The 15,640-nt window shown below is 36.1% G+C and overlaps 1 pseudogene; it reads right to left on the reverse strand.

Moving 5' to 3' along the window:
• Positions 1-12,206: 12,206 nt before the first annotated feature.
• LOC115298667 lies at positions 12,207-15,406 on the reverse strand (annotated as a pseudogene).
• Between the last annotated feature and the right edge of the window lie 234 nt (positions 15,407-15,640).

A 15,640-nucleotide genomic window follows, 5' to 3' on the forward strand; every position in this document is an offset into this window, starting at 1 on the left:
GGATCTTAATACCTCATCGAATTGCAGTTTCAACTTCCTCCAGAAACATGGTGTTCACTGATCAGTCAGACATTTCTGATTAGTGCCAAAGAAGTAATCTGCCACGTGGCCCTCACCATCCCCCAAAGAACATGAGGTAATCTATCTGATAAGACCCCTGCTCTTCCCCCTAAGGGAAACCCGCCTTGCCAGGAATAATCCTTTACTTTTGCTAATAATTTTCGCAACCCAGGATCCTTCCTACAAAAATCTTCCATTTAGTACAGCTCCTCAGAGAGCCCCTTTACTTGCTGGATGGGATTCTGCATGAGTCCTGAATGATTTAACAAAATCAGTTAGATCTTCAAATTTACTTCATTGAATTTCGTTTTTTAATATTTTCTTCCTTTCTTCTCATTTTTAATTCAGGGTGTCTATTACTTAGACTATTTAAATTATTTCCTAATTAATCTCTTCTATTTGTCATCTTCCCCTATTTTCATAACAACAACCATGATGGACCTGTTAAAATCCAAGCCAACTTCATTACAATAATGCTTATTACCAAGATTCATCAGATCACTGAGAATCCCCACTAACTGGCCAAAGTCATAGAGGTGTGCTGTCAGGCCCCTGCAAAGTCTGGCTTCCTATCCATTCCCCAGACATCTTTTATCCTGTTTCTCTCACCTGTGTTCTCTATGTGGCCACTCAAACACACCTGATATGCTCCTACTTGAAACTCTGGGGACCTTGGGATTTTTACTTCTGAGTGTGGTCTTCTCTACCCACAGTGTTTATAATAAAATACTTTCAACTCTCCATACTCCACTTTACTGCAGAGTTTTTCTTTTCAGAATGATCACCATATGATGTATTATGTATTCTTTGCTTAGTTTTACTAAGATTTTATCTTTTCCACTAGACCATAAACTCCAAGAGGGTACAGAAATTGACTCTTTTGTTTTGTTCTGTCTCCAGCCTACAATAATGCTTGACACATGTTAAGGGCTGAATATTATTTGCTAAATCAGTAAATGAACATTAGTTGCCTTGGTAGACAGAAAAATGCACCCAGAAAAATGTCCATGTTCTCATTCCCAAACCTGTACTTGTGCTATTTTTGCATAACAAAAGGACTTTGTAGATATGATTGTTGCTGGGTAGACTGGGGAGATCCTGGGACCCTGAGTCTTCTGTCCAGCCCATCTCTGGGATGCTGCTGGAGGCTCTTGGTCTTGTCACAAGAAAGAATTAGAGGACACACCAGACACAATGATAGAGCGGTGCGAGTAGGAAAGTTTATTAAAATGAGAGTACATTCTCAAAGCGTGAGGGTGGGCAGGTTCAAGGAGAGCTGCATTCAGGATTTGGGTCTCTTTTTTACTGACACTCAGGTTTGGGTCTCTATCTTTTACTGATAATTGTTGACTAAGGAGTGGAATATTTATACCCAGATACCAGTCACAGGAAGCTGTGAAATGATAGGCCATTAACTGTATTAAAAATTGCTTAACCTTATGTTCACTACAGTGTAGATACTCAATAAATGTTCATTAGTCATGTATCTTTTAAGGATAGTCACAACACAAATGAAATAAAATTGTGAAGAAAGTAGTTTCTGAAGATCTGTTTAGGAACCACATTCTTTTTAGATCTGATGATCTGTTGAGAAAGATGGTCTTCAATGTTCTGATAGTGCAATTAATTTCCATATTTGTACAAAAGCAATTACTAAATTTGAAAGCCTTGTAATTGATCTAAAGAGTAAACAGCTTAAACATTGTGTGCGTGTTGGGGAAGGGAGGGTGAGTGTGTGTGAGAGAAGAAAGGAGAAATATATTGGCCCAACAAGGAAAGATAGATCAGTCTTCCATTTTTGGCATTGTTTTGTTATAGATATGGAAAAATAAATATTAGCAGTTTTTTTTAATTTGTTAAAGAACTTTTATATAGAAGCCAACTAAGGAATTTATTCACCCAAATCTACTTTTTATGGAAAATGGGTAATGTAATAAAAATGTAATCTGGTGCCAGTTTTTCTGAGCTAATTACCTAGGATGTGTATGCCGCAGTATTTTCATCCACTTTCCAGAGATTTTATGAGATGGAAGCCTCTTGTTCATTACAGTGGTTAGCACCAATCACCATTTGGTATTGCCATTCCTACTGATACTACTGCCACAACCACATACTATACACAAAGCACTGAGTACGCTATACATGAAGACATGGTATTGTAAACAGACTGATTCTACAGTCGTAACTCATGTTCACATACCCACTTCAATCCCATTTTTCAAAATATGAATTCAGAGAGATTTATCTGTGGGCACATCTTCCTAGCTGGGGACTATATGCCACAAGAAAGAAAATAGCTCTTTAGAGATTTAGAAAAAATATTTTGGAACAACATTTAATAAAAAGCAGAAATAAAATTATACTAACGAGATAAAATGGATTACTAAATGCAATATGTAGAGATGTTGTGGAAGCAACAGTCAATGTGGCTGCAGAGAACTTCATCATGAAGGGAAGGTGTGTGCCTACAGAGAAGGAGAGAAGGGCCTTTGAAGAATGAGTACTCCTTGAACATCATGGAGATTGGGTAGAGGAAGCTTCTGAGTGACAGGAATGACTTAAAGTTCGTAGCTGTACATCATGAGGCTAGATGATGATGTGTTTTAGACCTGAGCTGAGCATTTTTACTTTGTTCTGACCAAAATAAATAAGAACCTAATGTTTCTAACAAGAGGTCTTCAATAAAACTCTGTTAGGAAGAGACATGTAATGTCTACTGCAGAGTGTTCAAAATGGAGAGAAGTGAATGAACAATTATGTTGATAGTAGAATAATCAACCTATTTAACAAAGCTAGTTTTTTGGGTATTTTCCAAAACCATTGTGTATGGACAGATCCAAAAATAAAAATTAGTAAAGGTTTATGGTAAATGTATTTTGGACTTTAAGTTTTAAACCTGTACACTTGATGTATGCATTAGATCTTTGCTGTCTTCATAGAATGAATGGACAATAAATTCATCTGAGTTGTTTAAGTGATTGTAATTATAAACAAGACAATATATAGTTCATACCTAGTTTTGAGATTTTACACAGTTTTGAGATTTACCAATACCCAGTATTGGTTTATTTTTCCATTTAGCTTTATTTGGTTCATGCTTATATAATTCTACTAAGAGATTAAAAATACTAAAGTATTTTTGCATGAAGTATCATACTTGCTTGTTGACATATGCAATAAACTGATGATGACTTTCATGTGATTTCTCCCATAAACAAGCATAAGGCTTTCTCAAGTAGACATCAAGGAAAATGAAATCAGTTTTCATTTGTATAGTATCTGTGTACCATATCAGTCTCGAGTAATAAAACAGTAAATAGTGTTCTACCTTTTCTTAAATCTAGATGTTACTTAACCTTTTAATTTCTGTATAAGTCTAATTACATGAAGCATAGTTGGTATTTTGATTTTTTACTTTGCTTTTCTGTTTGGAGTGTCATTGTAACTACTATATTGTAAATGATGGGAAATAATTGCATATGTTAAAAAATATGAAATTTTATAAAGTAAAAATAATAAAATAAAATAAAATTTCAAAAAAAATATATATGCCTTCTTCTTTCTTCATCTCCTAACAACACAGAATATGAGTTATTTCTGGTCAGAGTGGCATTTTTTTGGCCCTCTTTTGATAAAACAGCCCATAGTTTAAGAAATCATCTAACTCAAAGAAAATATCTTGTATTCATTTCATACTTCTTTTCTTGCTTCATGGTTCACAAAATATAGTAGTGATATACCTTATAAAATATAATTTGTCCATATAATAATAGACATTTTAGATATAATATTTTGAGAAAGACACCTTTAACCTGTTATTAACATATATATCTTAGCTTTATTCTTCATTTTTTAGTTTTCTCAATAGCAAATTTATATTAATAAGTTCTAAGGATGCTTCATGATGACAGTCTAATATATATAAATGCAATAGAAAGTACAAAATATCCACTGTCATATACTGCAGAATTATAAGGTTACATAAATTTTCAAATAAAAAGAGAACTACTCAAAAATATATTAGGAATATAGCTTTTGAACAAACAGATGTAAAAAAGAACTTAATAATGACATCCTGTAAGACAAATAAGTCATATATTTAATTGTATAACCTATTCATGGTAGATGATCATTAAAATATTGGGAAACAAACCACACACTTCTAAGTGACCCCATGGTTCAGAAACATATCATAAAGGGGCATCAGAAAATATTTTGAACTGAGTAAAACTGAATTTAAAAAACCAAACATGTAAGGATTATGGATGCACCTAAATCAGGGCTTTGTGGAAAACAGCTTATGCCAGTAACCTATATTAAAAACAAAACAAAGAAAGAAGCTAACATAAACCAAGCTGAAGAAAGGAGATACTAAGAAAACATAAATCAATGAAATAGAAGACAGAAAAAAATAGACAAAATCAATGATATTAGCAGTTGGTAATTTAAAAAGATTAAGAAAAATGGCAAATGTTAGCCAAATAAATAAAACTTTAGTCAAATGAATAAAGATAAAAGATGGATGTAGACTAATTGGGACAGATTGAAGACAACTTCATTAATCCTTACAAATGTCCAATTACTTTCCAAAAATACATCCAGCTAATTCTACAGCGCATAGATGTGTCTTTTCTAACATTTTTATTTGTACAACTGGCTAGCCATGTGCATGGGGGAAAATAACTTAAAATCTTATCTCATACTATCTGACAAATTAACTCAAAATGAGATTTTAGTCATAAATGTAAGAAAAAAGTCTACTTTAACTTCCAAGAGAAAACAAGCAGAAAATTTGTGTAACCTTTGTTTTGGCAAACAGTTTTAGATAAAGGCAGAAGCATGACTCATAGAAGAAAAAATTAGGGCTTATCAAAATGAAAACGTATGTCTGTCTCTAAATATTCAAGGATTAAAAAATTCCAAACTCAACACAAATACTTCAAGTTAATATATAATACATAACATCATATCCCTTATTTTACCAAACAAGCATAACAGAATGAAGCAAATATATAAGAATAGTATGAAAAAACAAACATAAAGGGAAAAGTAATTTCTGAACCTACATAGTAATCCAAGGTTTTTCTGTATTATGAGATAAAGGCTAATGGTTATTATCTTCCCAAGGCAGTCATGAGCACAAAATTATAAAATATAAAATAGTGTTTTGACTCCCTATGGTTATGCTAGCTTAATCAGGAAATTTTGTTTATATATCTATTTAGTTAGGAATATAAGTAGCCTTTTTGCTTTTAAATTAGTTTCAGATATATGAAACTGTTCCATAAATACTTCAGAGAATTTTGGTAACTCAAATTCTGCACCCAGTTTCTACTACTGTTAAATCTTATATTGCTTTGTCATAACTAGTGAGAAAACATTTACACATTATTATTAACTAATGTCCATTCTTGTTATAAATTTCTTTCATTTGTATACAATCTTCTTTTTTTCTTGTTCCAGTATTCCATCCAGGATATCATATTATTTTTAACTGTCATATCTCCTTAAGCTTTTCTTGGCTGGGACTTTCTTAAACTTTCCTAATTACAATAACCTTGACATTTTTCAAAAGATTTTTTTCAGGTGTTTTGTAAAAGGACCCTTAATTTAGGGATCTCTCTTTGATGGTGAAACAGTGGTTTATAGGTTTTGGAGAGGAAGGTTATTGGTTACAGATAAAGTAACAATTCTTGATTCATCATATCAAGGGTTCATGTTATCAAAGTGACATATCCATGTGATGTTAGCAATCATCTTGTGGCAAACAGTCTTTTTGTGGGTTCCTTGATGTAAGTCATACCCCATCCCTATTTCCATACTAATTTGGAAAGAGGTCACTATCCATAATCCCAGTTAAAGGCTGGGAGTTGAGGGCAGAGTGTTGACATAAAGTATGTGGAATGATTCTGCTTGGGAAAGTGGTCTTTTATTCCCCATTTATTTAACCTTTCAATCATCTATCCATATCAGCATGGGCTGATATTTATTTTACAATATTTTGAAAATGTACAATATGTTCAGGTTTGACCTTTGAGAGGACTTTCAATTAGTTCCTGTGTCCCTTTGACATTCCACCATGTTGTTGTTTTAGGAACTTCCTCATGTTCTGGCATTACAAAGAAACTCCAAGCTCATATTGTATATTTAAAGCAAAAGGTCAAATATTATTGATTAACAGATAACCTGTTGTATTCAGAGAAATCCCAAGGGCTCCTTAAAATACCCTTGCTTAAGGTAAAATGTATGGTTAGTGGTAGGGCACTATGTAAATTAACAAAGTGAATTATATTTCCATACTAATACCAGTTTGAAATTAAATTATATGCAATAATATTCACAATATGAAAACATCACAGGTATTAACCAAATATATGTAATACTTCTCTCTTGGGAACAATAAGGCATTTTGGAAATATCTTTAAAAAGAACTAGATAAATGAAGATATAGATCATGTTCATGGATATAAAGACTCAATATTTCTAAGATAAACATTCTTCCCAAATTGGTGTACAGAGTCAATGCAAGCCTAATCAAAATTCTATCAGGCTGTGTGTGTGTGTGTGTGTGTGTGTGTGTGTGTGTGTGTGGTGGGGGATGATAGATCTTAAAATTTGTATGAAATTTCTAAGTATCTACAATATCCACAATGATCTTTGTAAAGTACAATGTTGGCATAGTAATGCTATCTGTTTTCAAACTTGCTGTACTACTTCAGTAATCAAGACAGTATAATACTATCACATTACCAAAAGAAAAGATAAAACCATATGTCCTGTCATTAGATACAGAAAAAGCATTTGACAATATACAGCATCCCTTCTTAATAAAAACCCTCAAGAAAGTTGGGATAGAAGGAACTTACTTAAACATTATAAAAGCAATTTATGAAAAGCCCACAACTAATATCGTCCTCAGTGGGGAAAAACTGACTGCTTTCCCCCTGAGATCAAGAACATGACAGGGATGTCCACTCTCACCACTGTTATTTAACATAGTGCTGGAAGTCCTAGCATCAGCAATCAGACAACAAAAAGAAATAAAAGGCATCAGAATCAGCAAAAAAGTCAAACTTTGACTTTTCGCAGATGACATTATACTCTACATGGAAAACCCAATTGACTCCAGCAGAAACCTTTTAGAACTGATCCATGAATTCAGCAAAGTCTCAGGGTACAAAATCAATGTACAGAAATTGGTTGCATTTTTATACACTAATAATGAAGCAACAGAAAGAGAAATCAAGAAACTGATCCCATTCACGATTGTACGAAAAACCATAAAATACCTAGGAATAAACCTAATCAAAGATGTAAAAGACCTGTATGATGAAAACTATTGAAAGCTTATGAAAGAAATTGAAGACACAAAGAAATGGAAAAACATTCTGTGCTCAGGGATCGGAAGAATAAACGTTGTGAAAATGTCATTATTACCCAAAGCAATCTACACATTCAATGCAATCCCAATCAAAATTGCACCAGCATTCTTCCCAAATCTAGAACAAACTATCCTAAAATTCATATAGAACCACAAAAAAACCCAAATAGCTAAAGTAATATTGAAGAAGAAAACCAAAATGGGAGGCATCACAATCCCAGACTTTGGCCTCTACTACAAAGCTGTCATCATCAAGACAGTATGGTGTTGGCACAAAAACAGACAAATGCACCAATTAAATAGAATAGAGAACCCAGAACTGGGCCCACAAATGTACGGTCAATGAATTGTTGACAAAGCAGGAAAGAGTATCCGATGGAAAAAAGACTGCCTCTTTAACAGGTAGTGCTGGGAGAACTGGACTGAAACATGCAGAAGAATGAAACTAGACCACTTTCCTATACCATACACAAAAATTAACTCAAAATGGATGAAGGACCTGAATGTGAGACAGGAAACCATCAAAACTCTAGAGGAGAAAGCAGGAAACCATCCTCCTTGACCTCAATTGCAGCAATTTCCTACTTGACACATTCCCAAAGGCAAGGGAAATGAAAGCAAAAATGAACTATTGGGACTTCATCAAGATAAAAAGCTTCTGCACTGCAAAGGAAACAATAAAAAAAAAACTAATAGGCAACTGACAGAATGGGAAAAGATAGTTGCAAATGGCATATCAGATAAAGAGCTAGTATCCAAAATCTACAAGGAACACACTGAACTCCATACCCAAAAAATGAGTAATCCAGTGAAGAAATGGGCAGAAGACATGAATAGACACTTTTCCAAAGAGGACATCCAGATGGCTATCAGGCACATGAAACAATGCTCAGCATCACTCCTCATCAGGGAAATCAAAACCACACTGGGATACCACCTCACACCAGTCAGAGTGGCTAAAATGAACAAATCAAGAGACTACAGATGCTGGCGAGGGTGTGGAGAGACGGGCACCCTCCTACACTGTTGGTGGGAATGTAAACTGGTGCAGCTGCTCTGGAAAACAGTGTGGAGGTTCCTCAAAAAACTATTAGTAGAACTTCTTTATGACCCAGTAATAGCACTGCTGGGGATCTACCCAAGGGATACAGAAGTGCTGATGCATAGGGGCACATGTATGCCAATGTTCATAGCAGCACTGTCAACAATAGCCAAAACATGGAAAGAGCCTAAATGTCCATCAACTGATGAATGGATAAAGAAGATGTGGTATATATACATAATGGATTACTACATGGCAATGAGAAAGAATGAAATCTGGCCATTTGTAGCAAAGTGGATGGACCTCGAGAATATCATGCTAAGCAAAATGTCAAGCAGAGAAGGACAGATGCCATATGTTTTCACTCATAAGTCTAAGAGGAGAAACCTAGCAAAGGACCATGGGAGGGGGAAGCGGGGGGAAGAAAGTTAGGGAGAGGGAGTGAGGCAAATCATGAGAGACTCTTGACTACTGAAAACAAACTGAGGGTTGAAGAGGGAGGAGGAAAGGGGAAGTGGGGTGATGGTCCTGGAGGGAGGTACTCGTGGGGAAGAACACTGGGTGTTATATGGAAACCAACTTGGCAATAAACTATTAATAAAAAAAAGACAGTATAGTACTGGTGTAATGTTCAACAGCTAGATCAATGAACAACATGATGACTCTGGAAATAGGACAATATTTATATGGTCATTTATTTTTCAATAACACAAAATGGGAGAAATAAAAGTCTTTTAAAGAGGTGACATTGAAGAGGCGCCTGGGTGGCTCAGTTGGTTAAGGGGCCGACTTCAGCTCAGGTCATAATCTCACAGTTCATGGGTTTGAGCCTCTCATCAGGCTCTGTGCTGACCATCTGCTCAGAGTGTGGAGCCTGCTTCTGATTCTGTGTCTCCCTCTCTCTCCGACCGTCCCCTGCTCACGCTCTGTTTGTCTCTCTCAAACATAAATAAACATTAAAAAATAAAAAAAATAAAAGAGATGATATTGAAATTCATGTATATCTGTACAAAATAAAATGAACCTTAGCTTTTACCTTACAACATACCAAAAAGAATTCAGATAGGGAGTGAACCTGAGTAAAAAACAAAACTCATAAAAGTTATTCAAAAAACATACAAAAGTGCCTTCATGATTGAAGCTCTAATGATCTCACGGACTATAGAAAAGAAAAAATATTAAAAATGATAAATAAGGCTCATCAAGAATAAAACTTTCTTACTACACAAAGTCAACTGGTAAGATAGTGAAAGAGATTTTCTATAATTTACAAATATTAACAAAAATGTGGAACCACCAGAATTTTCAACTATTATTAGTAGGAAAGTGAAAATGGTATAAGTATTATAGGAACATTCCTGGCTATTTCTTTTAAAAACTATAATCTCATGATTCCTTTTATGTGATGATTCATAGCAATTGAGTTAAAGAAATTTAAAAAACTATATAGCTATGTAGACTTTTAACTGTTGGGAACAAACTAATGGTGAGATGAGAGATGGGTGGGACATTGTGTGAATGCGTGATGGGGACTAAGGAGTGCACCTGTCATAATGAGCATGTGGTGATGTATAAAATAGTTGAATCACTACATTGTATGCCTAAAACTAATGTGATGCTGTATGTTAATCCTATATGAATAAAAATAATAAAAAAATACAATGAAATAAAATAAAGTAAATAATTATGATGTGAGAATAAGACAGAAAATAAGTTAGTAATATGAAGTCCTTTTCAAAATTTTAGAGATGAGCTTTAATTAGGAACAAAACTGGGATGCCTATCTGATGTAGTTGGTTGAGCATCCAACTCTTGACTTTGCCTAATCATGATCCCAGGGTCATGGGAGTGAGCTCCACATCGGACTCCATGCTCAGCATGGCGAGTACTTAAGAGTCTCCCTCTTTCTTTCTGCTACTCTCCCCTGTGCTTTCTTTCTCTCTCTAAAATAAAAGAAAGAAAGAAAAAATCTTAAATGTTTGAAAGCCCTGGACTATTTAAAACCATCTTTGAGATAAATCTACATCTTTATATTTAATAAAGAAGTACTTGCAAATTCATGCAGATAAAGAAGGTGCAATTAAATTTCCTATCAATCTAATGCACACATTAGTAGCCTTTATCATAGCACACATACAAAGGCCCAACAGCACTTACTAAAACTTGAGTTTTTCCTCATTCTTCCCTACCTAAGATTACATAATCTCTAAAAAAAAGTTATAAAATTCTTTAAATCAAATCTACTTCTTAAACTCTTGTATTTTGCTTTTATTTTTCTGTGTACAGCAGTGTGGGGATTTTTCATTGACCTTTTCCAGATGAGTCATTCTGTAACCTATATATGTCCAAACTGTTTAAACCACCCATTGAATTATCTATCGTGTATTATACTTTTTATTTCTGCAATATCCATTTGAAACTCTTGTATAGATTCCAAATTACTGAGGACATTCTACATTTGTTCTTATATTTTGTAGATTTTTTTCTATTTTAAATCTATTATCAAAGTTTTTTTTTTTTCATGTATTCTTGCTCCACTATCTGGATCATACTTACAGTTTCTCTTTTTTCCTTTTTTCCTTTTATTCTTCTCTCAGTAGTAAGTCATGAATTTTGATTCTTCGCAGGTAAGGGAATGTTTAGTGTGTGCATGAATTGTGTATAAAACAACCAGAGCAGCTCCAAGTGACTCCTCCCAAGTTTTCTCTCTTTCCTCTGTTAGGAAGACAGGCTGAGGAGCTGGTCACCTCTATTTAATTGTGGGTGGTGCAAGGTCAGGGGTGAGTGGTTTCTAGTAAATCTTGGGGAATTCTCCTTTTCTTACATTGGTCAGCAGGGGCTTTTAATTCTGTGACTCAATTTTTGCAGCTCTGAGAGCTGATGAGTGGTTGTGCTCTATCACCGAGAGGTTCACAACCCAGCTCCATCTTGTCAGGGAAGATGCCACATGCAACATCACAAATCAGATAAGTGTATTATGGGGAGAAATAATACATGCACTGTCTTGTGGTCAAACTATAACATGATTTTGGGAACTGACACCTTTATGAAATTTCAGAGGAAGTTTTGTTCAAAATATGTCTTGTGCTCAAAATATAACATGATTTTGGGGATCTATGTCTGAGAAATTTCAGAGGAGTTCACCCACAACCCCAAAGCTTTCAAGCAGTTGTGACTTAGGGAAATCTGGCTGTGAATTAGAAGCCCTGGATGCCTAATGTTTACAGCCTATCTAATCTGTGTTGTAAGTAAGACATTGGGAATTTCTCTTTACGTCAGCAGAGGTGTTCCCCCTGGGCCAAGCCTAAGGCCAGTTCATGTCTGGCATCAGCACATTCTCAGAGGACAACATGGATGGCAGGATTCAGTGCTTTTCAGAATTGTTTTATCCTGCCTTCAATTTTAGTTCATCTATTCCATATTGGTTCTTCAAGTCTATGATGTCCTTTAAATATGGTTCTCAAAATAGAATTCGATTTTCTAGTTTTCTTTTTTATTGCAGAGGAAACATGGTCTGCTAAGACTTACATATCCTACTTGGAATTGTAAATATCTTCTTTATCTTATTTTACAAGAGAACTTACCAAGGGGTTGAGTGGCAAGTATCATTTTCCTTTCTCTTGAGATTTTGAAGTAATTCAATCTAAGTATAAACTTTGTCTCCACGATAGTAAAGGCAGTGGTGTGAAAAATCCAAAGCCTTCTGATGTCAAGCTCCTTCCCATGTTCTCTGTTATGCTATCAGTCAGAATTCAGTCACAAGAAGAGCTCACCTCTGAAGCAGCCATGCTTTCTAATAGGAAGTGCAGCTCTTTCACCTAAGACTGGAGATCAAAGAGACAAGGTGAATTATTGGAACCCACACCTTTGGAGTAGGTCTCATGGCTCTAGGACTCTGACTTCTGGGAAGAATGTTGGCCAACCTGGTGCTGAACCTCAGGGATTTGGTGGAGGCCTCAAAGATCTGGCATCTAGAACTCCAAGTGTAAGACACTTGATAGGTGTGCCAATTTCTCTGAGGTTGACAATACTGTTGGTTCTGGGGATTAACTAAAAGAAAAACTATATATACATATGTACATAAATGTATATACAAATATAGTAGATATATGCACGTGTGTATATATAATACATATGATATCTATCTATGTCTACATCTATATTTATATCCATATGTAGTGATGTAAAAATTGAGAGGTACTGCCTTTGCCAGGGTGCGAGTGAATGAGGCATCTGTGACACGAACAACATTCAGGACATTTCCCATGTCCAGTGTCCCTCTAGTTTCCCCTATCAGTAGTAGCTAATAACAGAGGACTCACAAAGGAGAAATGTGATTTGCAGTTTCCTATTCCTTATGCGAGAAAGCAGAAAACACACACATTATCTGTGGACAGTGCCATTGCTCTACAAACACAGAATAGATCCATAAAATATTAACTGATAAAATTGCCTAAAATAATGGAGAGTAGAGATGTGCTGATAATTAATATATTTTGCTTATCGTTCGATGGCTAACCTTTATGATCCCAAATGATTAAGAAATCTTAGCAGGTTTCTGTCAGTGAGATACACTTCTCCTGCCAGGGAACTAAAACTTAATGAATGAGAAGTTCATTTGGGATTTCTTTTTGGAAATCATCAATTTTTTGCTTTCATTCTCATTGCAAATGGATCATTCATTTTTCCTTGATTAGGTTGTGGTGGATCTTTTTTCTGTTTACTGGGTGCAAGTGCAACATTTTGCTCTTCTTTCTTAATCTCTTTTCCCCTTCTCATAAAAGACAAAATTAACAAAGAGCATAATAAGATCAAAGAAGGTATCCACCAAAATAATAGTGAGTTAGTCTTCTTTTTCTCTTTCTCCTGTGGTCTTTTGGTCCCTTTTCTTATTGGGGGCAGGCCACTGTCTACACTGCCTTTTATCCTGCGGTCAGGAGGGTTCCACTCATAGCTGCAATGGCAGTGATGTCTAGTGTTACACACTCCCTTCATATTGCAGGTCTCAGGTGAGCAATCAGTTTTCAAATATGTCAGAGGAATATCTTTCCTTTGGACACTGAAATGTTTTTCACCACACTGTGCCATCTTTTATTTCACCAAGATCAGGCAAGGGCATCCCAAAATGGAAGTCAGTTCCCCAGCAGATGCTATCATTGATGTGAAGCCAATGCAGAGTAGAATGGTCTCCCAGAGTGGGAATTTCTGCCACATCTTTACACTGAACCCTCCCACACAGGGTATCTGAGGTATTACATTTTATAAATTGATTGTTCTTGAGTTCACAGTTGCCAAAACGGTCACCTCGGATATTCACTGTACTGCAGCAAATCTGACTGGCACTCTTGGCATTTGGGCCAAAAAGTTGGCTACAAAGTTTGTCACGAATATGGCATCTCTTTTCATAGCAGTAGCCACCACCTGTGCATTCGATTCCATCTTGCATATACATATCTTCTGGACACTGACAGGATGTCCCATTGCACCACTCGGGAAGGTCACATTCATTTTCCTGTTCTCTACACACGTCACCTGACTGCATGATCTTGCAGTCTTTGCAACAGAGCCCAGAAGCACAGGAAGCCCCAGGACTCAGAGTACAGTCTAACGGACAACATGGATCTTTTGTACACATATTTAAGGAGCCACAATCTCAGACTTCCCCATCTTCAACCACACTGTTCCCACAGCGTGTATACTGGAAGATTCTCTCCAGCATTCATGGATGGAAGATACATCTTGATCCCACGCAAGTGTGCCAATATTTAGCATAACTGCAGTTGCTGAATTTAGTTGCCTGAGACTGTGTTGCATACATAATGCACACATCACCTGCACATTTATATGTTTTCTCATCATGCCACATACCCAGGGAATGACCGAGCTCATGTGACATAGCAAATGCAGAAACACCCAAATCATCACTTGTGATAGCATCCACTGCACAGTTAGTACTGTAGTTACATATTGATCTGATGTAAGCTATGCCAAGAGCACCATATCGTTTTTATACAAAAACATGCACAACATCATGGGGTCCACGGGCATTAAGGCCTTTTTTCTTCCAGGCACAAAATAAGTCCACAAGTGCATCCATGTTCTTTATTTCAACAGGGTTTCCTTCATTCCAGACCTCCATTCCAACCAAACTCACATCAATATTCAGTGGTTGATAGAAGGTATTTACGTTATTCAATTAGTAATTACAGTTGTGACATTTTATCTGTGATTAGCGTATCGATTGTAGTGTACCACCACTGCCATTTCAACAAATCTCTTGTGAGTCCCCCAACCTTCATACCTACCTTGCAGCAAAGTGAAATTATTGCTCTCTTGTAACTTCACTTGCCAGTCCTATTTTCTCATCTGTTTGTTAATCCATACCTCTTGGGTGGGAATTGTTTCTCCTTACTATGTATCTTATATACCAGGTGTTCAAATGTGGTAGAAAGCTTTTTGGGTAAAACTTCATAAACAACGTGATTTGTCTCCAATATTACTTGAAAGCCCCCAAAACAGTACTCAGAAATACCAAGGAATCTGGATCTTCCTCCACATAGCCATGATAATAACAATCTTTCTGGATAAATGGCTGGTCTTCAAGGAGAGCACCCTGGTCTGTGTAAGTGAACACTTGGAAGTTTTTGGATAGCAAAAGCCTCTTGACCTTTGTATGGGAAACATGTCGCTGGCCTCCAAAAGGCAGGCAGTAAGAAAGCCAGCCTGGAGGCTTCTTGACATTGGTAGGGTCTGTTACCCTCAAAGGAATAATCACTTCTGGGGGATGATGGCGATAGGAGTACCCAATAAAGAACTCTCCAGAAAGGAGCAGAAGCACTCTCAGCCAGAGAATGGGGACCGTGATCCTCACATGTACCATGACCTCATCCACAGCCATTATTGGAGACACTATATTCAGCCATTGGTGAGACCAAAACAGAGCAGATCAGGAAGCATCACTAGTCTTTCTCCTCCCTGTGAGCTGGAGGTATCCTGATAGATGAAGTGCTGATATTTAAAGATCTGTTTTCTAGCAGTCACACCATCAGAGCACCAGCACTAAAAGAAAAAAATAAAAAGAAGGACAGAGACAGGAGTGGGACATATGAGCAAGTTAAGGTGAAGGATGAAAGGAAGGGTATGGGTTACAACGGATC

The sequence above is a fragment of the Suricata suricatta genome, chromosome 1, assembly GCF_006229205.1.
Source record: "Suricata suricatta isolate VVHF042 chromosome 1, meerkat_22Aug2017_6uvM2_HiC, whole genome shotgun sequence".
NCBI classification, from domain to species: Eukaryota; Metazoa; Chordata; class Mammalia; order Carnivora; family Herpestidae; genus Suricata; species Suricata suricatta.